General features: G+C 34.2%; 1 protein-coding gene across 6 annotated transcripts in view; it reads right to left on the bottom strand.

Annotated features, from left to right (window-relative positions):
* PEAK1 (pseudopodium enriched atypical kinase 1) overlaps positions 1-26892 on the bottom strand; it is a 285583-nt gene that overhangs the window by 144041 nt on the left and 114650 nt on the right. For 5 of the 6 annotated variants that reach the window (XR_012919812.1, XM_020286098.2, XM_020286100.2 and 2 more), the window contains one exon: positions 1672-1813. The exons of the other annotated variant lie outside the window; for it this stretch is intronic. The gene's annotated coding sequence lies outside the window, so the exon portion shown is untranslated. The remainder of the gene's footprint in view (positions 1-1671; positions 1814-26892) is intronic. 6 annotated transcript variants of the gene reach the window in all.

Here is a 26892-nt window from a genome sequence, read left to right as displayed (position 1 = left end):
CCAGGAATTTGGGGGGGAGACCCACATCTTAGGGATGTGGCGAGCATTATGTGGGGGGAAGGGAATACCTCTAAGACTTCTTAGGGAGAGGCAAAGATATACAATGTAACCAAAATGTCAAAAAAACCCACAATTTTTATCAGGTGGTGGAGAGATGAGAGGGGGGAAGTGGGAAGGGCGTATACTTACATAATGGGTGTGGTGCGTACCACCTGGGGGTTGGACACGCTTGAAGCTCTGGCATGGTGGGCGGGAGGGGTGGCAGGGGCAATATATGTAACCCCAACAATATTTGAACCCCCAAAATACAATGAAATAAAAGGAAAAAAAGAAAGAAAGAGAGAGAGAAAGAAAGAAAGGAAGGAAGAAAGAGAGAGAAAAAGAAAGAGAGAAAGCAAGCAAGCTGGTTTCCTCAACTTTTTGATTTTTTTAAATGTTTGAGAACAAGAAAGAATTTCCTGGGCATTTAAAAGGGGATAAATGTGGCTAAATGGCTGTCAGTGACAAGGTCACAGAAAAGTTCCAATAATGCTGCAAGGATAGGTTTAACCCACAATTGGAGAATTAAAAAAAAAAATCACTGTGAAGATTTTTTTCTTGTAAAGGTTAATGTTAGCACTGGGAAAAGTAATTAGAGCATTCTTTGGTATACGATTTATTCTAGGTTGTATTTACCAACTTGAATCATTACCTTGAAACAGGACATATGTTCCTTAGAATTATTAGGATTAGTATATGATACTGTATTTGACTGACTTATCATATCTATGGCATTTTACAGCAAGGAACTAGTTTTAGTCAATTATACTCATTCACTACCAAGACATAGTAACTCAATCTAACAAATGATTATCCTTCAAAATCAAATTAGTAGACAGACATCCAATGAATACAAGTTATAATTGTTCACAGGAATGACAAAAAATTTGCAAATATTTAAATCTTTACAAATCATGCATTGAAATAATTTTGGCCTGAGATCAAGATTTAAGAACACTGATAAAGAATCTTAAGACTTTATATAATTGCTTTCCACTCTAATCTAACATTCCTTGCAATTTCACAAGAAGAAAAATTTTACAATCTTCAAATTTCTCTCTCCTTTTCTATTTTGGATCCTTGTGCCTTTTATAACTCTCAATTTCTGCAAGATAACTTTTTTAAAGGTAGAGAGAAAAAGAGGCAAAGGAAAAAATAAACATTAAATAAAAGTAAGATGTCAGATATAAAAGGGGAAAGAGCAAGATACCAGATGTCAAGTAAGGAAAATAAAAATAAATAAATAAATAAATAAATAAATTTCAGAAAATAAGACCAAAAAACCTTTGTATATGTGATAGAAACTACTACTTACATTGCTTAGATTATTTCTATGAAAGAAAAAAATATTTGGTAAAGGATGGACCTATAAATATACTAGTTTATGCCATATTCTTTCTCAAATAAGCTTATGTTTCTAAACTAAGAAGTTTATAACTGGGGGAATAAGTAATTCTTTGAGAAATCATTAAATACCAAAGCCTGATTATGCTAAGAAGGTTATAAAATTATCAGTTATCTATAGTTTGGCATTTACAAGGTAAACATTTAAACTTAAAAAGAAATCCTTCCAAGTCAATCCTTTCAAGTAAAATTCTTGGTGGAAATGTAACATGATAGAATTCTGGTTACCATTTAAATCTGAAGAACTCCAGAACAAAGGTGGTTTTAGCAGTTAGCATTATGTTCTTTTAAGATGAATCTTTCCAAGATGAATATCCTTTCTTCGTTGCCTCTCATTCCTTAACTTATTTTTTGAAGATGGTGATGTTTACTGCAAGAGAAGAAAAAAAAAAAATAGAGCTAACCTGGAGAGTAATCTAGCTTCAAATATATAGGACATCTTCCTTCCTCTGGGTATTTCTAATATCACTATCACTCACCAGTTATAATTCATCTAACTTATTTAAAGAATAACTTTCTTACTTAGGTGGAGACACAGATAGAACCTCACATACTCAAGACCTCCACATGGCATACCTAAGAACCAAGTAACTTATAGAATCAAGCAAGCACTGACGCACTTGAGATTTTCTAAGTCTCCATTTGACTTATTTTACTAGAAGTGTATGGATATTAATTGAATGAGAAATCATTAACCTCTTCTTCACCTTTATAAAGATGTAATTTTGAAAGGCACAATGTATAACTTTGGTATAACCTCTGTGAAATATTAAAAGCAGTATCTCCAAAGAAATATTTTATCAGCCACTTGCACTTAAGGTTCAACTATGAGATATATTTATTATTTGGTTTTATTTCTCTATAACACCAAACACAATGACAACAACTAGAAAAGTTAAATAGAAACAAGATAAATGTGATTACTTTTATGTTTAATTAAATCTCCACATTTTAAATGTGCAATATGTAGACAAGATAAGAGTTGGGTCTTGTATTTCTATCCAGTCTGAAAATCTCTGATTCTTAATTGAATAATCTAGTCCATTTATTTTTAATGTAATTACTGAAATGATTTGGTTCAAAACAATCATTTTTCTGTTTGTTTTCTATTTCTGTTGTTGTCTGCTGCTATTTTTTTTGCACCTGTTCCACATTTTCATCCCTTAATTTCAGTTAAATATTTACCAATACTTTATTTTAATTGTTCTATTTTAATTGTTCTCTCCCTCTTTGTAGGGGGAGACGGTGACATGCTAAGGATTACAATATGCATCCTCAAATTATCACAATGTGTCTAAAGTTAACATAAAATACCATGGAAAGCATAAGAACTTTGCAATGATATACAGTTGGCCTTCCTTATCTGTGGGTTCTGCATCCATAGGTTCAACATCTGCAGGTTCAATCAACTGCAGATCAAAAATATTCAAAAACCAAAACAAAAAATAATATAACAACTATTTATATAGCATTTACATTGCATTAGATATTATAAGTAACCTAGAGATGACTTAAAGTACCACATACAGGAAGATATATACATAGGTTATATGCAAATACTATGATATTCTGTTTAAGGAACTTGAGCATCCATGTTTTTGGCATCCACAGGGGCTTCTGGAACCAATTCTCCGTGGACACAGAGGGATGACTGTAATCTCATTTACTCTAATATCCTTTATGCTAATGTGATCATATATTATACCTCTACATATGTCATAAAACCACAGAATAAAATGGCTTGACTTTTGCTTTAAAAAGCCAGCTTTCTTTTAAATAAAATAACAGAAGGAAAAACCTTTTAAATTTATCACTCTTGGTGGTTTTAATTTCTTCCTGTAGAGTTTCTATCTGATATTATTGCCCTTCAGCTTACAATACTAAGAGTTTGTACAAACTAAGAGTTTGTATAAACTCTTAGTATTTCTGATACTGTACATTTGTTGATAATGAATAATCTAAGTTTTTGTTTATCTGAAATTATCTTTATTTTACCATCATTTTTGAATGATATTTTCATTAGATACAGAATTGACTTGAAAGTTGTTTGTTTTTTCTTTCTTACAACTCTTTAAAGATACCATTCCATAGTTTTTTGTCTTCTATTATTCTGATAAGTCAGCTGTCATTATTATTATCCAGTGTTTATATCTCTTGTTTTCTGGCTATTCTCAAGATTTTCTCTTCATCTTTGGTCTTTAGTAGTATGACTATTATGTCTAGGTTTAGTCTTTTTGTATTTATTCTGCTTGGAATTCACTGAGTTTCCTTTTTATTTATTTATTTATTCAGCATATTATGGCGTACAAATGTTAAAGTTACATATACTGCCCTTGCCCCCGGTCCCCCCTCGAGTCAGAGCTTCAAGCGTGCCCATCCCCTAGTTGGTGCCATCCTCCTCATTATGTATGTATATACCCATCCCCTCCCTCACACACCTGCCCGACTCCTGATAAATGTTATTCCTATATATCCACTTAGGTGTTGATCAGTTAATACCAATTTGCTGGTGAGTACATGTGGTGCTTATTTTTCCATTCTTGGGATACTTCACTTAATAGAATGGGTTCCACCTCTAGCCAGGAAAATACAAGAGGTGCTATATCACTGTTTTTTCTTATAGCTGAATAGTACTCCATGGTCTACATATACCACATTTTATTAATCCACTCATGTATTGATGGGAACTTCAGCTGTTTCCACATCTTTGCAATTGTGAATTGTGCTGCTATAAACATTCGAGTGCAGGTGTCTGTTTCATAGAGTGACTTTTGTTCTTCTGGGTAGATGCCCAGTAATGGGATTGCTGGATCAAATGGTAGATTCACTTGTATTGCTTTAAGGTATCTTCATATTGCTTTCCACAAAGGTTGTACTAGTTTGCAGTCCCACTAGCACTGTATGAGTGTTCTTATCTCTCCACATCCACGCCAACATCTATTGTTTTGAGACTTGTTAATAAAAGCCATTCTCACTGGAGATAAGTGATACTTCATTGTAGTTTTGATTTGCATTTCCCTGATTATTAGAGATGTTGAACATTTTTTCATATGTTTGTTGGCCATTATTCTGTCTTCTTTTGGGAAGTTTCTGTTCATGTCCTTTGACCACTTTCTGATAAGGTTGTTTGATTTTTCCTTGCTGATTTTCCTGAGTTCTAAACAGGTTCTAGTTATCAGCCCTTTATCGGATATATAGCTTGCAAAAATTTTCTCCCATTCTGTAAGTTGTCTGTTTGCTCTCTTGATAGTTTCTTTGGCTGTGCAGAAGCTCTATAATTTGATCAGGTCTCATTTATTTATTTTTGTTGATGCTGTGATTGCCCTTGGGGTCTTCTTTATAAATTCTTTGCCTAGGCCAATGTCTAGAAGAGTATTTCCAACGTTTTCCTCTAGAATTCTAATAATTTCACACCTAAGGTTCAAGTCTGTTACCCAGTGTGAGTTGATTTTTGTGAGAGGTGAAAGGTGTGGATACTGTTTCAGTCTTCTACATGTGGTTATCCAGTTTTCCCAGCACCATTTATTGAATAAGGATTCTTTTCCCCAGTGTATATTTTTGTTTGCTTTATAAAAGATTAGATAGCTATATGAGGATGGTTTTATATCTGGGTTCTCTGTTCTGTTCCACTGGTCAATGTTGCTGTTCTTGTGCTTTGAGTTGCTTGAGCTTAGGTTTTTGCCAAATTTGAGAAATTTTTAGCTCTAATCTCTTAAAAAATGTTTTTTCTCATCTTCATTTTCTCTTTCCTATTCTTGGATTCCAATATATACAAGTTTAACTGCTTACTCCTCTGGGATTCCAATATACATAAGTTTGACTGATTGTTATCCCACTGGACACTGAGGATCTGTTTCTTAAAAACAGATCTTTTAAAAAGAGGATCTTCGTTTTAAAAATCTTTTTTCTCTTTGTTCTTTAGGTAGAATAATCTCTATTGATATGTCATCAAGTTCATTGGCCCTTTCTTTTGCCATCTGTCATCTGCTATTAAATATATCCAGCGAACTTTTCATTTCAGTTATTATATTTTCTACAATTTCTAGTTTTTTTCTTTTTTTAATACTCTCTACCTCCTTCTATAAAGATATTCTATATTTTAATTTATTAGTCTCTTTTCCTTTCTTCACCATATTTATAAATAGCTGATTTAAAGTTATTGTTTGCTGACTCCAACATCTGGACTGACTCCTGCTACTCTTAACTATAGGTAATCTTTTTCTTTTCCTTCACATGTTTAATAATTTTTTATTGAACACTGGACAATATGGATGACTTACTGTAGATGATCTAGATTTTGTTATCTTCCTTTGAAAAATGTTGATTTCTATTCTAATAAGCATTAAAAATATTGGCTGATCATCTTGAACTTGTGGATACTTCGCTTTATACTTTGTTAGGGATGGTAGATTTCAGTTTTGCCCTTAGTCCTAAAACAAATCCCTTAGGCCTCGGACATGGTCTTTACTCCTAAGGCAGAACTGTTCTGAGATTTCAATGGAAACCCTGATGTGTTTAAAACCCCCCCTAACTTGGTAGAACTTAAGTTCCAAACTTGATCAGAAATATCAGCTTGATAACTTCCTACTGCAGCTGTTATATTACACTCTAGGCTTTGCGGAATTTCTTCTATACATGTGGAGCTAGGAGTCAGCCAAGGAACTGAAAAGAAAATATATATGCAGATTTTGAGGCTCCCTCTTTTCTGGGGATTTCCACTATTGAATTCCAGAACAACTAGCATAACTTTTATGGATTGTATATTAGACAGTATCAATCTATCAATGTTGAATTCCTTGTTTTTATTATTCTACCCTGGTTATATGGAGAATGTCTTATTTATAGAAAATATGCTCTAAAGTATTTAGAGGTAATGTCAGCAATTTACTCTCAAATGATTCAGAAAAAAAAATTACCTGTACTATCCTTGCAACTTATTTATAAGTTTAAAAGTATTACAAAATAAATGAAAAAAGTTAAATGTATCAATGGCCCTATCACATTTAAAAAATGCCTTCTGTGGAACTCTAATACAGCTAAATGATAAAAAAGTAGTTCTATGGTGAAATAAATTTGGGTAAAGTTATTCACTGTATTCCTTTCTTGACAATTTACAATACATATTAGCATATCAACTATTTCTACAAATCATACATTAGACATACTTTCATTTTTCATCCTTCCAATCAACCACATATAAATTATATACTTAGGACCTACTATGTGAAAGGCAGTGTTCTAAGTACTATAGACAGAGAGAGAATCAGGAAAGATCTCTATTCTCATGGACTTTACATTCTAGTACAGAAAAATAGACAAATGAATAAATAAACTCATTTCTGATGATGATAAATGCTCTGAAGAAAAATAAAATCGGGTGTCAGAAAGAGACTAGGAAGGTGAAGATGCTATGTTAGATAGTGTGTCAATGAAAAACCTCTGAGGAGATGATATTCAAGTTAAAACTGAATGAGCCAGACACAGAAAGATTTAGGAGAAGAATTTTCCAGACATAGGGCACACATATAATAAGATAGGAATAAGCTAAAATGCTCATGGAAAAGTTTCTAAATTATCAAAACAATGAAATAACAATTCATGAGAAAAAAAACCACCACCCTCCCCCAAATTTGAAAAATGGACTGATTTTAAACCTATTTATTAATTGTTCTTATGTAATGGTAACAATGAAATAACAATTATTTAAAATGTTTAATTTCTTTATAACAATGCAAATTTTCATTGGGTTTTGAATTTCTATTAATTCATAGCATCTGCCAAAACAATCCTTATTTTTACTTTGTATTTGAAAACAAAGATTCTTTCCTCTCTGCATTGAGAAAGGAATAAGTTGCTTTTCTGGTTTTCTTCTGGACAGTGTCCCAATGTGTTGGGAAAATATCATGAAGGCATATAACCACAAAAAGTATTCCCTGAGTATATGACTATGTGCAACTACATCACTTTTCATTCATGATGCAACAGTAACATCCACCAAAACCCAGGCCCTTTCTTCCAGACCTTCCATGGCACTGCATTTTGGCTATTGGCAAAGAATAACTTAAATTATATATCTTACGGAGGATGGAAGAAAAATACATTTATGGTTATAGAATATGAACTGCATGATCATTCTTCTGAATGAATTAACCATATGGACACAGCACCAAACAAAATCATAAGTTGTACATGTAAATCCTGCTTCGGACAGATGTTAGAAAATAAATGCTGCATATTCTAAGAGGAGACTGAGCAGTACACTGAGACACATCAGATGGAATAAAGAGAGTATGCTGTGAAATATATTTTGTGTTCTAACTGACTAGCAGTTAGGGTTATGAGAAAGATTTTATGGAAACATGGGTAAGGAATGCTTTAGTCTCTAGATTGTGAACTAAAGAGAAAAAATTCCACAATCTTGTAAGTGGGGCCAGCATGAAATAAAAAATATTTAATAATATAAGTTGGGGGGACTTTTTGTTCATAAGTTCCAGGCCAAATTCAGATACAGAAATATGTGTTAACTTGGGGACATTAATAACATAGGCATAATGAAACAAAATAGGGAGGAAGGAATTTATCCTTTCATGATGAAAAAAAAAAAAAAGAAAAGCTACAAACTTGGGAGTAAGGTAAATTAGACACCAGCCCCAATTCTCTAATTGTCCAAGGAACCTCTGACACAACCTTTGACACTATATAACCTCTCAAAGCTCTACAGGCTCAAACTTGTGTGATCTTATTTACTTTGCTATTTAACTTGAGAGCAGAGAATAGTTTTCAGAAAAAAAAAAATCACTTAAAATTGATAATGGTCTACTCACAATCTTATAAGTTACTACAGAGCTTTTTAATCATATAGAGTAAGGGTTGTCAAGCAATCACATGGGCCAAATCTGACCTGCCACTGGTTTATGTATGACCTGAAAGGTAAAAATAGTTTTATATTTTTAAACAGTTGGGGAAAAATCAAAAGTTTTTTTTTTTTTGAGACAGAGTCTCAAATTTTTCTATGCTTAGTAGAGACAAGGTCTCACTCTTGCTCAGGCTGGTCTTGAAATCCTGACCTCAAGCAATCCTCCCACTTTGGCCTCCCAGAGTGCTAGGATTATAGGTGTGAGCCACCACGCCTGGCTCAAAAGAGTATTTTGAGACATAAAAACTTTATGAAATTCATGTTTCATTGTTCATAAATAAAGTTTTCTCAGAACACAGCCAGCTTATTCATTTATGTATTATCTATGGCTACTTATGTACCATTAAAGGCAGAATTAAGAAGTTGTGACAGGAACTGTATGCCTAAAAAGTCTAAATATGCACTATTTGGCCCTTTATAGACAGTTGCTAATTCCTGATATAAAGTATGTTTAACATGGCTATACTCTAAAAATCATGGAATTTATATTTTAAAATGTTGGATCAAATAGTTCATTTTATTCTTACCCAGCAGTATGTCTTTCTTTCATGGCTCTAATGAAATGTTAATAATTTTATATTTAAAATTACTATGCCATAAAAAGACAATTTCTTTATTCCCAAGAAATCCATTTTCCTGACTTATGAAATTTATTAGGTATGATATATCATTTTCTTCTGATCAGTTTCTGATTTAAAGTTTATAATCCGCTCTTCGAATCGAAAAATAAATAAAAGTTCCCACAGTGGACAAAAGCTCATTTATAATAATACTGAGAAAAAGTGAATCAATAGTATTGGGAAAAAATAATTTCTTAAAAGTGTCTAAATTTTGCAAAGGTGTTAGCATTAAACTCATTTTAGAATGATTCACCTTCTATTTCTGACCACGAAGGAGTAAACAGGTCCAGAATGAGCCTCCTGCTGTAAACAACTAGAACACAAGTATAAAATATAGGAAAGGACTATTTTCAGAAACAGGCATTATAGGACTGTGATCCCCAAGAAAAGCGAAATAAACAAGGTGAGCCCTACCATCATGCAGGCTCTTAGGCAGGAAGAAATTACCATTCTAGTACAGGAGAGAAGAACCCAAAACAAAGCCTGGAAATCTTGTTGACTTGAGGAGACAGAGAAAAAATGAAAGGAGGCCAAGGGGGGCTAGAATTAGCAGGGCAGAATTCCAGAGAGGAGCAAATGAGTTGCAGTAACCTCAGTAAACAATTCCCTTGAGTGTTTAGCTAAATAAAAACTTGTATATGAGAAGGGTAAAATTTCTCCACACCAAGGAAGAACTTCTAAGGAGAGAAAGTTATCAGGGAGTTGTAATAAAAGATTCTAAGAGTTGACATAGGACCAAGAATTCAACAAGTTCCTGCTAGCAAGAAGGGAGAAAGATTATTGAATATACAAGGCCATCAATCATCAATGACCCCAGGAGGGCCACACCACCAAAGTAAGGGAAAAGTAGCGCTAGAATAAAAGCTACTCTACATATGCCTGAAAGGGAATTTCAAGCCTAGGAATGAGCAAATTATTAATAATATGCAATTAACAAAAATGCCTTTCAGGGCTGAATGCAGTGGCTCATGTCTATAAGCCCAATGCTTTGGGAGGGCAAGGCTGGAAGATCACTTGAGGCCTGGAGTTTGAGACCAGCCTGGGCAACGGAGCCTGACGCTATCTCTACAAAAACATATTAAAAATTAGCCAGGCGTGGTGGCACATGCCCATAGTCTCAGCTACTCAAGAGACTGAAGTGGGAGGATCACTTGAAACCAGGAGTTGGAGGCTGCAGTGAGCCATGATGGCACCACTGCACTCCAGTCTAGACAAGAGAATGAGACCCTATCTCTAAGAGAAATTAAATTACATTAAATTTTTAAAAAAACCCAAGTGCCTTTAAGGTAAAAGTCTTGATACTCTTTAAAGGGATACAACAAAATTAAAACTCAAGAATGAAAAATTCATAAATATATGTCATTTATAAAAAATTACCAGACTACTAAGAAGCAGAAAATGTGGCCAGGCACGGTGGCTCACACCTGTAATCCTAGCACTCTAGGAGGCCGAGGCAGGCGCATTGCTCAAGGTCAGGAGTTCGAAACCAGCCTGAGCAAGAGCGAGACCCCGTCTCTACTATAAACAGAAAGAAATTAATTGGCCAACTAATATATAGAGAAAAAATTAACCCGGCATGGTGGCGCATGCCTGTAGTCCCAGCTACTCGGGAGGCTGAGGCAGGAGGATTGCTGAGCCCAGGAGTTTAAGGTTGCTGTGAGCTAGGCTGATGCCACGGCACACTAGCCCAGGTGACAGAGCGAGACTCCATCTCAAAAAAAAAAAAAAAAGAAACAGAAAATGTGATCTATAACCAGAAAAGTATCAGCCAATAAAAACAAACCTAGAAATGACAGAAATGATGGAATTAGCAGGTAAAGACATTAAAAGGGCTATAATAACTATGCTCTATATTCAAGGATGTAAATGAGAACAGGAATATAGAAGTGAGAGAAATGGATGATTTTCAAAAAAAGAACTTCTGTAGATATAAAAATATAAAACAATACAGAAATGAAAATTTCACTAGATATGCAGTTTACACACTGAAGTAAAAAGATGTGAATGCACTTAAAGACACAGCCAATACAATTCAACCAAAATGAAGCTGAGATTAAAAAAATGAGACAATGGAAGAATACTGTTGAAAAGGTATTCCATTATATGAGAAGTGGTATACTATTATGTGATAATAGTATATTGTAATAAGTTAGAGGGGTGTATGATAAATCATAGCGCAACTATTAAAATAAGCAAATAGAACGGAGATTAAGCCAATGAGACAATGATTGAGCCATAAGAGCAGATTAAATGGAATCCAAAAGCATAATTAATTCAAAGGAAGGGTTAACAGAAAACAAATAGCAAGATGGATTTAAACCCAATCATACTAGTACTACATTAAATGTAAATTTCATAAATATTCCAATTAAAAACAGATAAAAAAGCAAGAATCAGGCTGGGCACAGTGGTTCATGCCTGTAATCCTAGCACTTTGGGAGGCTAAGGTGGGAAGATCACTTAAGGCCAAGAGTTCAAGACTAGTCTGGGTAATAGCGAGACCCTGTCTCTACAAAAAATTTAAAAAAAATTATCTAGGATGGTGGCACATGCCTGTAGTCCCAGCTACTCCAGAGGCTGAGGCATCGCTTGAGCCCAGGAGTTTGAGGTTGCAGTGAGCTAGGCTGATGCCACAGCACTCTAGCTTGGGCAACAGAGTGAGACTCTGTCTCTCCCCTACAAAAATAGGCTGTCTATAAGAATCCCACACTAAAAATAAGGAAATAGTTTAAAAGTTAAAGGATAGAAGATATGCCATCCAAACTGAAATCTTAGGAATGCTGATAGAGTTATGTTTATATATTAGACAATGTAGAAGACAAAACAAAAAAGGTTATCAGAGCTAATGAGTATTTCGTTATGATCAAGGGGTCAAATCATTCAGAAGATAGAACAATATGCATATAATACCAACCTACAAAATATATGAAGGAAAAACTGACAGAACTGAAGGGAGAAACAAACACAATAATAGTTGCAGACATGACCATTCCTCTCACAGTTACTGAAAGAAGGGGTACCTCAAAAATAGAAGAAGGGGCTGGGCGCGGTGGCTCACGCCTGTAATCCTAGCACTCTGGGAGGCCGAGGTGGGCGGACTGCTCAAGGTCAGGAGTTCTAAAACAGCCTGAGCAAGAGCGAGTCCCTGTCTCTACTATAAATAGGAAGAAATTAATTGGCCAACTAATATATATAGAAAAAATTAGCCAGGCATGGTGGCGCATGACTGTAGTCCCAGCTACTTGGAAGGCTGAGGCAGGAGGATCGCTTGAGCCCAGGAGTTTGAGGTTGCTGTGAGCAAGGCTGACACCACGGCACTCACTCTAGCCTGGGCAACAAAATGAGACTCTGTCTCAAAAAAAAAAAAAAAAAAAAAAAAAATAGAAGAAGGATATAAGAAGACTGAAGCCTCACTCTCACTGAATTGTGATTTCTAGAACACTCCAACCCACAACAGCAAAATATAAACTTTTACAATGCTCATGAAACATTTACCAAAACAGTCCATCTTCTGATCTAGGGATAAATCTTACAAATTAAAAGAACTGAAACTATACATAGTATATGCTTTTATCATGACAGAATGATATTAGAAATCAATAACATAAAATGTGTTGGGGAGGATTCCATCCTTCTTGATGTTGTGTAATAATTTCTGCAGGATAGGCACCAGTTCTTCTTTGTAGGTGTGGTAAAATTGGGGTGTGAAACCATCTGGTCCAGGACTTTTCTTTTTAGGAAGGTTTTTTATTGCTGTTTCAATTTCAGTACTTGATATTGGTCTGTTCAGGAACTCTATTTCTTCCTGGTTGAGCCTAGGGAGGCTGTGTGTTTCTAAGAAATTGTCCGTTTCCTCCACATTTTCCAATTTGTGTGCATAGAGGTTTTTGTAGTATTTATGAATTATGTCTTGTATCTCTGTGGCATCCGTTGTTGTAATTTCTCCTTTATTGTTCCTGATGGAGATTAGAGATTTTTCATTTCTGATTTTCATTAGTCTAGCCAATGGTGTGTCAATTTTGTTTATTTTTTCAAAGAACCAACTTTTTGTTTTGTTAATCTTCCGTATGGTTTCCCTCTTGTCAATTTTGTTTAGTTCTGATTTGATCTTAATGATTTCACTCCTTCTGCTGGGTTTGGGGTTGGTCTGTTCTTCTTTTTCCAGCTCTTTGAGATGATTCATTAGGTTGTCTATTTGTGATCTTTTCGACTTTTGGATACAGGCATTTATGGAAATGAACTTTCCTCTCACGACTGCTTTAGCTGTGTCCCACAGGTTTTGATAACTTGTGTTTCCTTTGTCATTTAGTTCAAAGAATCTTTTGATTTCCATCTTGATTTCCTCATTTATGAAGTGATCATTCAGCAAAAGGTTGTTTAGTTTCCATGACTTTGTGTAGCAATGAGAGTTCCTGTTAGGGTTGATTTCTACTTTTATTCCGTTTGTGATCTGAAAAGATACATGGTATGATTTCTATTTTTTTAAATTGTTTGAGATATGCTTTGTGTCCTAGGATATGGTCAATCTTAGAGTATGATGCATGAGCTGAGTGAGAATGGCCTTTATCAAAAAGTCCCCAAACAATAAATGTTGGCATGGAAGTGGAGAGATAGGAACACTCATACACTGCTGGTGGGACTGCAAACTAGTTCAAACTCTGTGGAAAGCAATATGGAGATACCTCAAAGCGATACAAGTAGATCAACCATTTGATCCAACAATTCCACTACTGGGCATCTACCCAAAAGATCAAAAGTCACTTTATGAAAAAGACACCTGCACTCAAATGTTTACAGCAGCACAATTCACAATTGCAAAGTTGTGGAAACAACCCAAGTGCCCATCAATTCATGAGTGGATTAATAAAATGTGGTACATGTATACCATGGAGTACTATTCAGCTATAAGAAACAATGGTGATATAGCACCTCTTATATTTTCCTGGATAGAGCTGGAACCCATTCTACTAAGTGAAGTATCCCAAGAATGAAAAAACCATCACCACATGTACTCACCAGCAAATTGGTATTAACAGATCAACACCTCAGTGGACATATAGAAATAACATTTATCGGGTGTTGGGCAGGTGGGAGGGGGGAAGAGGGGATGAGTATATACAAACACAATGAGTGAGATGTGCAACATTTGGGGGATGGTCACGCTTGAGGTTCTGACTCTAGAGGGGAGGAGGGAGCATGGGCAATATACGTAACTTTAACACTTGTACTCCCATAATACACTAAAATAAAAAAATAATATAAAAACATAAAAAAATAAAAGAAATCAATAACAGAAGGATAACTGAAAAATTCTCAAATATTTAGGAATCAAGTAATATACTTCTAAATTAATCTATGGACCAAATAAGAAATCACAAGGGAAATTAGAAAATATTTTGAGCTGAATGAAAATGAAAACCCAATATATCAAAATTTGTGAGATGCTGCTAAAAAGGTGTTTGAGGAAACATATAGTTTTCTATGCCTTTATTAGTGGAGAAAAGGCCTAAACTCTATTATCTAAGCTTCCACCAGAGGAAGTTAGAAAAAAGAAGGAAATTAAGCCAAAGTAAGTAGACAGTAACCATATAACAAAGAATAAAAATCAATAAAATTAGACACCTAAAAAATAGAGAAAAATCAATGAAATAAAAAACTGATTCTTTGAATGAAATTAATAAAACTGATAAACCTCTAGCTAGAATGAAGAGATACAAATCACTATTATCAGGAATGAAAGGGGAGAGATTACTAAAGATTCTACAGACATTAAAAGAGTAAGAGACTAATATGATTGATGTTATGCAATAAATCTGACAACTAAAATGAAATGGACAAATTCCTTAAAAGATACAGATTACCAGTGCTGACTCAGGAATTAAGAGTTAACCTGAAAAGCACTAAATTTATTAAAGAAATAAAATTTATAATTAAAAACCTTCCCACAAAGAAAACTCCAGTTCCCAAAGGCTTTGCTGGTGAAGTCTATCAAACATGTTATGGAACAATAGCAATCCTACATAATTCTGCCAGACAGTATAGGAGGAAACACTTCTCAACTTATAAGGCCAGAAAAATAAAAATTTTCTGATTTGATTCTAAAACCAGACAAAGAAAATGCAAATGAACAAACAAACAAGCAAGAAAACCACAAAAAACCAACCACACATTAATATCTCTCAAAAACATAGAAGCAAAAAGTCCTTACCAATATAGCAAATCAAATTTGGCCATATATATAAAGGAATGCAAGGTTGATTGTGTATTTTATAAAAATTAAAGTTGTTAACCATATTAACAAAATAAAGGAAAACTTCATATCAATAGATAGGAATAAACCAATTTCAACACTCAATTTCAATGCTCATTTATAACAAAAGCTTCAGAAAATGCAGAATAGAAAAGAACTTCCTTAATTTTATGAAGGACATCTGTAAAAAAGTGACAGCTAACATCATACCTAACAGTTAAAAACCAAATGATATTCTCCTAAAACTGGAAATAAAGCAAAGATGTACACTCTCATCGCTTCTATTCAATATCACACTGGAAGTCGTAGCTAGTGTAATAAGGCAAGAAAAAGAAATAAAGGCATACAGATGGGAAAGAAAGAAGCTAAAATGTCTTCATTTGCAGAAGACATACAGAAAGAAATCTACAAAACAAATACTACAACTATTAAGTGACTTTAGCAATATTGCAGAATAGTAAGTCAATACACAAATATCTATTGTATTTCTATATCTAGCAATAAGTAGAAATTTTAAAAAATTATAAATACTGTTTATAATAGTATTAAAAATATGAAATACTTGAGTTTAAGAAAATGTGTCCAACCAAACATGAGTCTCACAAAATATGTATAAGATCTGTAAAACAAAAGCTAAAAAAAACCCTAGTATGATAAATTAAAAAAAAAAACTGAAATAAATGGTGAAATATACCATGTTCATCGATTGGAAGTCTCAATATTATTATGGCAATTATTCCCAAATTAGCCTATAGATTCAATCCAATCCCAATCAAAATTCTAGATTTTTTCATTAAAATGTACATGCTGGTTCCAAAATGTACGATATCTGTCTTTCTGTGCCTGCCTTATTTCACTTAATCTAATATCCTCCAGTTCCATCCATGTTGTTGCAAATGCTAGGATTTCATTCTTTTTCATGGCCAAATAATATTATATTATGTATAAGTATCACATTTTCTTTATCTATTCATCTGTCAATGTGCCTGGCTTAAGTGAATAAACTAGGCACAGAAAGACAAATACCACATGTTTTCTCTCCTATGTGAGAGCTAAAAAATTGATCTCATGGAAGTAGAGGTAGAATACCAGAGGCTCAGAAGGGTAGTGGGGGTGTGGAGACAGATTAAGAGGGGTTAGTTAATCTGTACAAAAATACAGTTAGGTAGTAGGAATAAGAGCTAGCGTTTGGTAGCACAAGAGGGCAACTATAGTTAAAAAATGTTATTGTGTATTTTAAAATAACTAGACGAGTAGATTTGAAATGTTCTCAACACAAAGAAATGATCAATATTCGAGATGACAGATGTCCCAATTACCTTGATTTGATCATTACACATTATATGTTTGTATCAAAATATCACATGTACCCTATAAATATATACAACTATTATACCCATAAAATATTTTTAAAAAAAGGAATATGAAAATCCAAATGAATAAAATGATTAAAATGGTTTTGAAAATAAAGAACAAAGTTTGATACTTAGACTACCTGACTTTTAGATTTATAACTACACTAGGGTAATTCAGAGTTTGACTATGGCCTATGGATGAACACATAAATGGAATGTAATAGAGAATCTAAAAGCAAACCTATGACCAAATACATGGTCAATTGATTTTCCAGGAAGGTGTTAAGGTAATTCAATGTAGGAAAAAAATATTTTCAATAAATCGTGCTAGAACAACAGGCTATTTATATGTAATGAAAATGAAATTTGCCTTTACCTCATGCCATATATAGAAACTAACTCCATATTCATCATAAACCTAAGAGTGAAAGGTAAACTATAAAACCTCAAGAAATAAACAGGAAAAAAAATTTTTATGACCTTAGGATACGGAGAAACCATTAAAAAAACCCACCTGATGAACTATACAGTATTCAAATTAAAAACTGTTTTAAAAACATCATTACAAAAATTAAGTGGCCAATAAGAAGATGAAATAATTAAAACCACAGTCAGACACCGCTGACAATTTCAAATATTGGCAATGATGTAAAGCTGTAGTGTCCCTTTCTGTAGCTACTGTATTAGATAGTGCAGATATAGAACACTTTCATCATTGCAGAATGTTCTTTAGGACAACACTGGTGCTGAGCATCTGAAACATTCATAAATTGCTAGTAGGAATGAAAAATTTCATCAGTATTTTTAAGAAGTTTGGCAGCTTCTTATGAAGTTTAAAAAAAAAAACCACAAACTTACCAAACAACCAAACAATTCCATTCCTAGGTATTTACTTAGCAGAGTTGGTATCATCAGAGGCCCAGTATGGAGCTGGAACTCCACTCCTGCCTAGAACCAACAGGAGCCTCCTGCCAGGTGTCAATGGAAGCTGAGTAGAATCCTGCACTTATACCCCTACCTGACGGTAATGAGGCAACTTACTTTCCCTCTGGCAGGGGAGTATCCAAAGAGGGCTGCTAAAACAGAAGACTTAAAATGCTATGACCTAATATCCAAAATGTCCAGGTTTTGATTTAAAACCTCTCATCATACCAAGAATCAGGAAGACCAAAACTTGAATGTGAAAAGACAATCACAGGATGCCAACAACAAGATAAAATAGATGTAAGAATTACCTCACAAGATTTTAAAGCAGCCATCATAAAAATGCTTCAATGAGTAATTACTAACACGTTGGAAACAAATGAAAAAATGGAAAAGAAAGAATATCTCAGCAAAGAAAAAGAAGATATAAAGAATGAAATTACAGAACCAAAATTACAATAACTGAAATTAAAAAGTCAACAGACAGGCTCAACAATGCCCAGGCAGAATGGATGGGACAGAAGAATCAATGAAATAAAAGATAAAACAATAGAAATTACCCAAGCTGAACAACTGGAAGAAAACAGACTCAATAAAAATGAACAGAGTCTCAGGGACCTATGAAACTACAACAAAAGATCTAATATTCATATCATCAGAGTCTCAGAAGGAGAGGAGAAAACAACAGGTCTGAGAAATTATTTGAATAAATATGGTTGAAAAGTCCCTAAATTTGGCAAAAGACATAAACCTACAGAATAAACCCTAAACAGTACAAACACAAATAAATTCATGCCAAGTCATATCAGAGTGAAACTTCTGAAAACTAAAACCAAAGAAATAATCCTGAAAGCAGCACATGAGAAACAAGATCTTACCTAGAGGGAAATATAAGTTAATGACACTGAATTTCTCATTAAAAACCACAGAGGCCAAAAAGAATTGGCACAATATTTTTCAGGTGCTAAAAGAAAAGAGCTGTTAACCCAGAATTCTTTAACCAGCAAAACTATCCTTCAAAAATTAAGAAAAAATAAAAATATTCCTAGAGAATTTGTTCCTCGCAGACCTGCCCTAAAAGAATGGATGAAGAACTTGCCCTAAATAGAAGGAAATAAAGCTGGGTGTGGTGGCGCGTGCCTGTAGTCCCAGCTACTCAGGAGGCTGAGGTGAGAGGATTGCTGGAGCCCAGGAGTTTGAGGCTACAGTGAGCTATGATCATGTCTGTGAACAGCCACTGAACTTCGGCCTGGGCAACATAGTAAGATCCTGTCTCTAAAAAAAATTTCAAAAGAAAAAAAAAAGGAAATTAAAAAAGATGGAATCTTGGAACATGAGGAAAAAAGAACATCAGAGGGAGTAAAAATATGTATAAATACAATAGACTCCTGCTCCCCTTCAGTTTTCCAAATTATGTTTAACTGTTGAAACAAAAATTATACTGATATGGGTCACAATGTATATAAAGGAAATATTTTAAACTACTATACACACATATAAAATATATATGTATACATGCATATAATACACACATAGACATATTTCAAAAGCATATAAAAATATTAAGACAAAGGGGAGAGGATAAATGGAGGTAAGGCTTCTATACTTAAGTGGTAAAATGTAGCAGTACCAATAGTACTGTAGTATAGTAGACTGTGAGATGTGACATATATAATGTAATATCTAGAGCAATGAACAAAAAGTCAAAAAAAGGATACACTTTAAAACATTTGAATTTTAAAAAGCATTTTAAGTAACCCACAAAAAAGTAGGGGAAAAACTGGCACATCCATGCCATGAAAAACTTACTGTATCAGCAATAAAAAGGAATGAATTCATAATACACACCACAATGGATGGATCTCAAGGGCACTATGCCAAGTAAAATAAAGCCAATGTCAAAGGTTATACACTGTGATTCTATTTATGTAACATTTTCAAAATGGCAAAATTATACAGAAGGAGAACATATTAGTGGTTGCCAGGGTGGGGTATGGTGGAGGGAAGTAGGTGTGTGTGTCACTATAAAGAGGTAACATGAGGGACAGCATTGTGGTGATAGAATAATTTTATATCTTCATTGCAATATTGGTTGTATGAGTCTACACATGCAACAAAATGCCAAGAAAGTATATACTCACTTTACATCAATTTGAATTTCCTGGTTTCGATATTGTTCTATAGTTACAGAAGATGTAACTATTAATAATAGGGGAAACTGGGTGAATTGTATCTGAACTTCTCTGTTCTATGCTTGCAACTTCTCATGAATTTATAATTATTTCAAAGTAAAAAGTTTATAAAGTAAATTAAGTTTGTGAATTCTTTAAGAGCTCATTACCAAGGTCTCTATGATATCTATTAGTAAATTTTTCTTTTTCTCTAAAAAAAAAAATCACAGCAGCATTACTCATAATAGCTAAAAAGTAGAAACAAGAAGCCTATTTGAAAAGACTACATATTTATTGTATGATCTCAACTATATGACATTCAGGGAAAAGTAAAAATATGGAGGCAATAAAAAGATCATTGGGTTACCAGGAGTTGGAGGAGGTGGAGGGATGAATAGACAGAACAGAGAGGATTTTTAGGGCAGTGAAAATACTCTATACAATACTATAGTGGTAGATACATGTCATAATGTCCAAATGTACAACACCAAAGTGAACCTTAATGCAAATGATGGAATTTGGGTGATTATGATGTCTCAGTGTAGGTTTATCAGTTGTAACACACACACCACCTGGTGGGAGATGTTGATAATTGACAAGGCTATACACTTGTGGGGACAGCAGGTATGTGGGTTATCTCTGTACCTTTCTCTCAATTTAGTTGTGAATCTGAAATCGCTCTAAAAATAGTCTTTTTTAAAAAATGGAAACAACCAAATGTTCATTAACAGGTGAATAAACTGTGATGTAGTCATATAATAAAATACTACTCAGCAATTAAAAGAATGAACCATTATACCCTGATTTGGTCATTAAACACTGTATACACGTATCAAAGTATCATATGTGCTCTAAAAATATCTACAACTGTATCAATAAAAATATAAAGAATGAACTACTAATATACACAACTAATATTCATCACTAGTATTCATACTAATATCCATCACTAATATTCATACACTAATATTCATCATGGATGAATCCCAAAAATATTAAGCTGAGAGAAAGAAGCTGGATTCAAAAGAGTACATACTGAACGATTCCATTTATACAATAGTCTGGAATGGGCAAAACCAGAGTGATGGAGTCAGATCAGCAGCTGGATGTATGGAGAGGTTGTGACCAAAAATGGACAGCCTGAAGTTGTCTAGGGCATGGGCCTATTTGTCTCTTGTTTGCTATTGTAATTGTATGAATCTGTACATATGCTAAAGCTCACACAACTTATTCAAAAAGTCAGTTTTGCTATATGTGACTTTTAAAAATTAACAACAATAATCATTTTCTGTCACAAATTTTCAAATTCTATATACAATTATTTAATTGATAAGTAAACAGTATTCTACTCTTAATTCTGTTACCACCTATATGACATGAGTAAGTAATTTAAGCTCTCACTCTTGGATTACCTGTGTAAAATAAAAGGGGACAATTAAATAATTTCTGAAGCCTCTTCTTAGTCTAAACCTGTTCCTACTCCATGCTTCTGTTAAACTTTTATTATCTCACAATTAACAAGAAACATAAAATAATTCTATGCACTCAAGTAGATTCTATAAACTTATTTCAGACAGTATGGGCTGGCTTTCAATATTCCCATTATTGATTTTATGTGATCTTTTTATGGGTTCTAAACATTTGACCTTACTTACTACTTTTGAGTAGATGATTTTTAGATATCATATCACTCTCCTCTGTTTAGAATAATCAGGCCTCTGACTATAAGGACTGCACAAGATTTCTGTTTCCTTCATCACACTAGACCTTCCCTATAGTCTTCTAGGAAAAAGTCTGAGCTACCATTTCTACTAGCAAAATGATGATTGTCATTATTAATTTTTATAAGATATGCAGTATTTGCATTATTGAACAGAAAGCAGGTCATTTTTACTGAATTCACTCAATATGATCAAGTACATTTTTTTTACCCTGTTTGGAAATCTAGAGTCAAGTCTATTGCAATCTTTTACTACTTCTATAGAAGAGCTATAGACAAGAAACATTTCAGACTACCAAATCTTATACTGAAATGTTCTGTTTATATATAAGAACAAGCAAAGCTAGCAGGGAAGTTCATATAATTTTCAATTCAAATCTAATCTCCTTAAAATCCTTGGTTTAAATTTTTTTTTGAGACAGGTTTTTATAAAAGAAATAAATAGACTCAAGAGCAAATGATTATTTCAATAATATTCTCAATTTCATTCAGAATAATTTTTGAATACTTATGAAAATCATCCAATCTTTTCACTTTGAGAAATAAGAAATATAAAGATGGCCGGGCGTGGTGGCTCACGCCTGTAATTCTAGCTCTCTGGGAGGCCGAGGCGGGCGGATCCTTTGAGCTCAGGAGTTCGAGACCAGCCTGAGCAAGAGCGAGACCCTGCCTCTACTATAAATAAAAAGAAATTAATTGGCCAACTAATATATATGGAAAAAATTAGCCAGGCATGGTGGCACATGCCTGTAGTCCTAGCTACTTGGGAGGCTGAGGCAAGGGGATTGCTTGAGCCCAGGAGACTGAGGTTGCTGTGAGCTAGGCTGATGCCACGGCACTCACTCTAGCCTGGACAACAAAGCGAGACTCTGTCTCAAAAAAAAAAAAAAGAAAAATATAAAGATGGCACATATATATGCTAACAAAATATTCAAATAAATATCTGGAATATTTATACTGCTTGGTACTATTTTTCTCTGATAAATTCAAATAAATGGGCAACTAGGCCAGGTATAGTGGCTGACACCTGTAATCCTAGCACTCTGGGAGGCAGAGGAAGGAGCACTGCTTGAGACTAGGAGCTCAAGACCAGCTTTAGCAAGAGTGAGACCACATCTTTACAAAAAATAGATAAATTAGCTAGGTGTGGTGGTGTGTACCTATAGTGCCAGCTACTTAGGAGGCTGAGGCAGGAGAGCTGCTTGAGCCCAGGAGTTAGAGGTTGCAGTGAGCTATGATGACACCACTGCACTCTAGCCAGGGCAACAGAGAAAGACCTTGTCTCAAAAAAAAAAAAGGGTGGGACAACTAGAGATAGACTGATCTGAAAAATGCAGGCCAACAGATTCTGTAATTCTCCTTTATTACCTATATTTCTATTTTTTAAAAATATGAATCAACCCATTTAATTCTTTCAAATATAATACTATGATATAAAAATGAAGCCCTGGGCTACATTTAATCATTTAATTTTTAAGTAGCAATACTTGAAAAAGTAAAACTAATCAATATTTGCTTATAACTCCATCACCATGTTAAACTTTAAAACACCTTATTCAAGAACAAAGCTGTAAATCAAATGAAATTATTTCATTTCCTGGGTTTTAGATCATACACACAAACACACACATATCCATATATACACATAAATCAATGGCTCCGCATTTTCCTTTGCCATCCTCAGATTTACTGAACATGACATCAAAAAGGATCAAACTTCCAAATATCTAAGAACTGATCTAATTTAAGAAAGTACCCTGGTATGGAAGACAGATTATAGAGAGAAAAGGAAAAAAAATCTATATTAATACTGAATCAATCTCTGGCAAAGAACTTTACTTAATGCTACCAGATTTGTCAACAAGACTAGGAAGGAAACATTAGTGTTTCAACAACTTCTTTATTAAATACTTTAAAAATTAAAAAAGGTTTTATGTATTAAAACCATGCCTTCTGAATCACAAGGCCATACACATGTACAAAGGAAATGTTCTAATCTGAATGGGACACCAGCCTGGAAGCCCGGACGGCTTGCAATTGACTCTGGAACAGAAATTCTTTAACCCTAAAGCCAAACAAGGGAAACTCACAAATCACAGAAAAAGCCTAGTCATCTTTAAAAACTCTAAGCCCTTAGCTAAATATCATAACTTTATTATGATTATAATAAAGTTATGATAATAACTGAAAGTTATGATAATAACTAAAGTTATGATCACTGAATCACAGTTAGCCAATAAGAAGCTACAGTAGCGGTGGCTCACGCCTGTAATCCTAGCACTCTGGGAGGCTGAGGCGGGCGAATTGCTCGAGGTCAGGAGTTCGAAACCAGCCTGAGCAAGAGCAAGACCCCGTCTCTACTATAAATAGAAAGAAATTAATTGGCCAACTAATATATATAGAAAAAAATTAGCTGGGCATGGTGGCACATGCCTGTAGTCCCAGCTACTCGGGAGGCTGAGGCAGGAGGATTGCTTGAGCCCAAGAGTTTGAGGTTGCTGTGAGCTAGGCTGACGCCACGGCACTCACTCTAGCCTGGGCAACAAAGCGAGACTCTGTCTCAAAAAAAAAAAAAAATAAAAGAAGCTACAGTAGTGCTTAAAAGTGACCATATTCTGGGTAAGCAAGACATAATCATATTATAATAGATAAAATTTAATGAAACTTTTTGTCAGGCATTTGAAGTTTCTAGGAAACTAGCTCCTGAGTTACGTCAAAACAAAACTAAAAATCAACTACTGTGAAGTATACTTTTCATTTTTTCCTTTAAATCATCATAAAGCAGTGGCTAAAAAAAACTCTTTCATGTGATTTGAGGTCAGATACAAAAATGAGAATTAAGAACTAGTTCTATGAAAGTACGCATCAAATGCCATTTCCCTGAATTGCATGGATCTGTGATGGCGTGAGAATGGGTATAGGCTGAGAGGCAGAGCCTTCTGTAGGGCAGGGCATATAGAAAGAACATAGCAGTTGGGCAAGAGAATTTTAAAAAGAACTCTTAAGGAATCCAGACTTCAGGAAGGACATAATACATTTTTTTTCTCTAAGTAAATCTTGTAAAATTGCCTTCAAATTTTGTTCTATGCCAACTTACTATTTTCCTTATTTGATTAGAACCATTTGGGGGATCCTAGATATTCTATAGATTTATTGTCTTAAACTTTATTATAGAATAAAAAAGATTTTGTTAATGATCAGATTTTCATATCTGCTGAAAAAGCACCATCTAGAAAATCAGTTCCTTTTAAAGAGGGACAACTTAGGGAATCAACACTGTAAAAGAAAAACTGCTCATATCCATATATTAGGCTTTTTTTTTTTTTTTTTTTTGAGACAGGCTCTCACTCTGTTGCCTGGGTTAGAGTGCAGTGGCATCATCATAGCTCACAGCAACCTCAGACTCCTGGGCTCAAGTGATCTTCCTGCCTCAGCCTGCCGAGTAGCTGAGACTACAGGTGCCTGCCAACATGCCCAGGTAATTTTTAAAAAAATTTTTATAGAGGATGAGGTCTTGCTATGTTGCTCAGGATGGTCTAAAATTCCTGGCCTCAAGGGATCCTTTCATTTTAGCCTCCCAAAGTACTAGGATTACAAGCATAAGCCATTGCTCCTGGCCCCATATGTTAGTTTTAAAATACTTTTCTTTCCAATTAAAAATATATATTATATACAGAAAGTTACCAAGGTAAAGCAATTTGTTGTTCTGCACAGTAATATCACCAGCATGGAGACAGGTAATGTTTCTAAGCAATACCTCTGCAACTATAGAGGGGAAATATAAAAGAAGATTTATATCAATAAAGGCAGTGAAATAATTAAATAATTTTGTGTAAAGCTTAGCTTCCCATGCTTATTTTTTTTTAGAGTATCCTTTTGCATTAATTGTTTTAGGTTCTCCTTAGTTCATCTACAATGTATAAATTCTTATTATAAAGTATGATTTATCTTTGAATTATTTTAGTAAGGATGAAGCAAATCAGGTAGTACTCTCTTAATAAACTCAAGAATCCTAAAAGTCAATTAAGCTTACTCCTAATCCAAGAAAAAGTTAAAACCAAAATTAAACCAACTTATAGACCCCTATTTTTTACCACTTCCTTACCTCTCTGTTTCTGCTATTTATTCAACTATCGTTATTATTACTTTTATATTAGGAAACATTTGTTTCTTCTGCTTAGATTTGTTTCATAAATCACTAAATTCTTACTTTCTCTCACAATAGGACTTCATCCAAGGATGTATTTAATCGTATTAAACCAAGAAACTATGGTAAACTTTAGGTTGAGAGTCACAGAGTCACTTAGTCTCTAGGCCCAGCTATGTGACCTTGGACTAATTCAGTTTGGTCATGTGTACGAGGATGACAATATTTAATCCACAAGAGGGTGGTGAGGCTTGCATGAGATTAATGTATATGAAAGAAATGTTTAAAGTGGGATACAAATGTGAAAGCCTCAGTTTCTTTATCTGTCATATGGGAGGATTTAATTAAGTTATTGCTAAAGACTTCTCATCTCTAAAAATTGATATTTACATTTGAAGCACATAAAAAATTTACTGATAGGATAATTTTATAATTGTAAGACCCTTAGGGAACAATGAACTCAACCTTCTCATCTTACAAAATGAGTGCAAACACAAGGTAATAATTTTACGTCTCATATGGAACCAGAGAACTATATAGCAAAAGCAATCTTAAGCAAGAAGAACAAATTAGGAGGCATCAATTTACCAGACTTCAACCTATACTACAAGGCTATAGTAACTAATACAGCATGGTACTGGCACAAGAACAGAGACATAGACCAATGGAACAGAACTGAGAACCCAGATATAAAACCATCCTCATGTAGCCACCTAATCTTTGATAAAGCAGACAAAAACATACACTGCGGAAAAGAATCTTTATTCAATAAATGGTGCTGGGAAAACTGGATAGCCGCATGTAGAAGACTGAAACAGGATCCACATCTTTCACCTCTCACAAAAATCAACTCATAGTGGATAACAGACTTAAACCTAAGGTGTGAAACTATAAGAATTCTAGAAGAAAATGTTGAAAAAAACTGTTACAGACATTGGCCTAGGCAAAGAATTTATGAAGAAGATCCCAATGGCAATCACAGCAACAACAAAAATAAGTAAGTGGGACCTGATCAAATTAAAAAGCTCTACACAGCCAAAGAAACTGTCAAGAGAGCAAACAGACAACCTACAGAATGGGAGAAAATATTCACGTGTTATACATCCGATAAAGGGCTGATAACTAGAATCTATTTAGAACTCAGGAAAATCAGCAAGAAAAAATCAAACAGCCCTATCAAAAAGTGGGCAAAGGACATGAACAGAAACTTTTCAAAAGTAGATAGACTAATGGCCAACAAACATATGAAAAAATGTTCAACATATCTAATCATCAGAGAAATGCAAATCAAAACCACAATGAGATATCACTTATCTCCAGTGAGAATAGCCTTTATCAAAGAGTCC

This window comes from Microcebus murinus, chromosome 6, assembly GCF_040939455.1.
Source record: "Microcebus murinus isolate Inina chromosome 6, M.murinus_Inina_mat1.0, whole genome shotgun sequence".
NCBI classification, from domain to species: Eukaryota; Metazoa; Chordata; class Mammalia; order Primates; family Cheirogaleidae; genus Microcebus; species Microcebus murinus.
The sequence above is the reverse complement of the archived record's forward strand: the minus strand, read 5'-3'. Positions and strand labels throughout refer to the sequence as shown.